The sequence below is a fragment of the Grammomys surdaster genome, unplaced genomic scaffold (genome assembly GCF_004785775.1).
Source record: "Grammomys surdaster isolate TR1022 unplaced genomic scaffold, NIH_TR_1.0 214, whole genome shotgun sequence".
Lineage (NCBI taxonomy): Eukaryota > Metazoa > Chordata > Mammalia > Rodentia > Muridae > Grammomys > Grammomys surdaster.
Genome location: NW_021604659.1, coordinates 3,264,595 through 3,267,194, shown reverse-complemented (window position 1 = coordinate 3,267,194; position 2,600 = coordinate 3,264,595).

Below are 2,600 nucleotides of genomic sequence, written 5' to 3'. Positions count from 1 at the left end.
TCTCTAGGCAATAGGAGGCTGTCTCTCTAATGCTCCAAACCCGGCCTTTAGGAGGCCAACCACATAGGAGAATAGAGGCTGCTTGGAGGCCGCCTAGTGTGCAGTGCAGGCTAGAGAAGCCAAGATAGCCTTCCGGCCAACATTATGTGCACCCCTTATTCTCTAGCTCTCAAAGTGACCAAATCTGAGGACTGCTGTCTGTAAGTCATCGTTCAAAATACTGCACTTTGGAAAACAAGCTGTCAGAAGCCACAGAAACCGTCTGAAACACACACCACTCAGTCCAAGTGCATGTCATCTCTCGCTTTCGAGGCCTGTCTGGAAAGTGGATAGATCAGCTTCATTGCATTACTGGCTTCCCGACCAAAAGAATAATTTCATTTGTGCCTAGAATTATGGAAAGTGAATTGATATAACTGGCTGTCCTTTTAAAAGCTTATGACCAAAGAATTGAATGCCTTAGGGCCACCCAGAGTACACTACCAGCCATGGAATTATGTTAAAATGAGTAGTCGAATGCTAGGGGGCCTCAGTGGTTCTTGCTCTGTTCCCAGCTAGTCATCTGAGCCTGTCCAAGTCTCAACCTCTGCATGCCTGAGTTTGTTCACTGTAGTTTGCTCAAAATAAAAAGGTACTTGTTCTTCAAGACTGAGTGAACCTGAGATGTCTTCTGCCTAATGATCTGACTACAGTCAGTAGTTCTGCAATATAATGCAAAAGATCTTATGTGTCAGGGGCCTAGTATCTTTTCTGTACTAGCTATGAAATACTCAAAAAAGTGTGGTTCAATGTCTAAGGCAAGGATCTCAGAGGCCTCTAACAAGCTGCCTTTCAACAAGAAATTGTTTCCAGGGCTATGTTTCTGTTGACTTCGAAGACAGGAGCCCAATAACAAGTCCCTTGAGGCAAATGGCAACAACATTTGCCCTCCCGGTTCGTTTGCTCCTATACATGGTGTTCCAAGATCTTCTGGCAATAAAGAATAAAGTAAAGGGCAGATGGAAATCCATGTACATAGTGATTAAAGAACTCAAGAAAGAGCGTAAGTAACCTTATTACAGAGCAATAAAACCACCGGATACCACAGCCAATTAGTGCTGCCCTGGGCAAGTAGCTGTTTTGATCTTTTCTAGACTCTAGATGTTGCAGAAAGAAAGCTTGAGTGTGACAGACTGGGTCTTTCAAGGTTTTAGGTTTTAATTAACAAACATCCATGAAACATCAGCCCATCCTCAGCCTCATGTCTTGCCAACACTTAAGATGTTTTTGCTGTGTGCGATGAAAGCTATAAACAGTTGTTGGTATGAAGCCGGGGGGAGGGGGGACATGGTTTATACCAAGTTTCTTCTCTGGCTCCAGGAAGGATTATTCTGGCTGCTTAGTGTTGAGGACTGTGGGACACCACCTCTGATCACCCAGGGAAACGAGATTCTTGGCTGGGGGAGAAGTTCCATTTGGGTAAGCTGCCTAGCACCAGGGCGAAGTAGAACTATATGAGGGACACAGCTCCTCTCCATGAGCACCAGTTATATGAGGGCAAAGGCAGACTTGTAGAACTTGAGGCTGCCAGCCTCGGTTTGGTTTGTTTTATCCGTGCACAGGGTCCACCTCTCGCCCCTCTGGAACTATGCTTCCCAGAATCCTCAAGCGCTTCCCATTTGACAATTCCATGATCATAGGGCAGAGCTTTCCCTTTTCTGACCATGCAACACTCAGTACCAGAGAACACACTTCTAGGAAAACCATCCTTATCTGCCCCCATTTCTTACTCTTGCTTTGATATGAACTTTTGAAAGGGGACAGTGGGTACTCAGTTCTTGAGTTAGACAGCCATGTTTTGAAGCATGACTGAAGACAAGTTCTTGAATTTCCTCAGGTCGGTTTGTGGAGCCGACATTATAACAAGCATAATAGTGGCACCTGTCACACAAGACACCCTAAGAACCCAAATGAGATTAGTCTAGCCAAATACTACCTGTCTGACACGTGAGAAATGGTCAATAAGTATAAGTTCTGGTTCTGCAACTATAAAGTGGGGCTTTAAAAGACGCCACTCCAGAGAGATATCAGGAACTGCAAGTGAATACATTGTATATTTAAAGAGCTTAGGAAGGGCCTGGCATATAATCAGGGTTCAGAAAATGTCAGCTCTTATCTTTATTACAGGTTGAGCATCTTTGCTCTAGTTGGCTTTTCTTGTGCTGTGATAAAATACTGACCCAAAGCATCTGATCGAGGAAAGGGTCTATTTGGCAGACAGAGTATATAGCCCATCACTGAGGGAAAACAAGGCAAGAACTCAAGCAGAGTCCATGCAGGAGCACTCACTGGACTACTCCCCATGCCTCGCTCATGCAGCAGCAGCAGTAGTAGTTGTTGCTGTAGTAACAATACACACTAAGCATATAATAAAAATTTTAAAGAGAGAGTGTGTCTGTCTGTCATGGTAGCCCATGCCTTTAATTCCAGCACTTTGGAGGCGGGGCAGGCAGATTTCAAGAGTTCAAGCAAGGCCAGCCTGATCTACAGAGTGAGTTTCAGGGCAGCCAGACTATACAGAGAAACCTTGTCTTGAAAAATCAAGACATACACTTACGCGC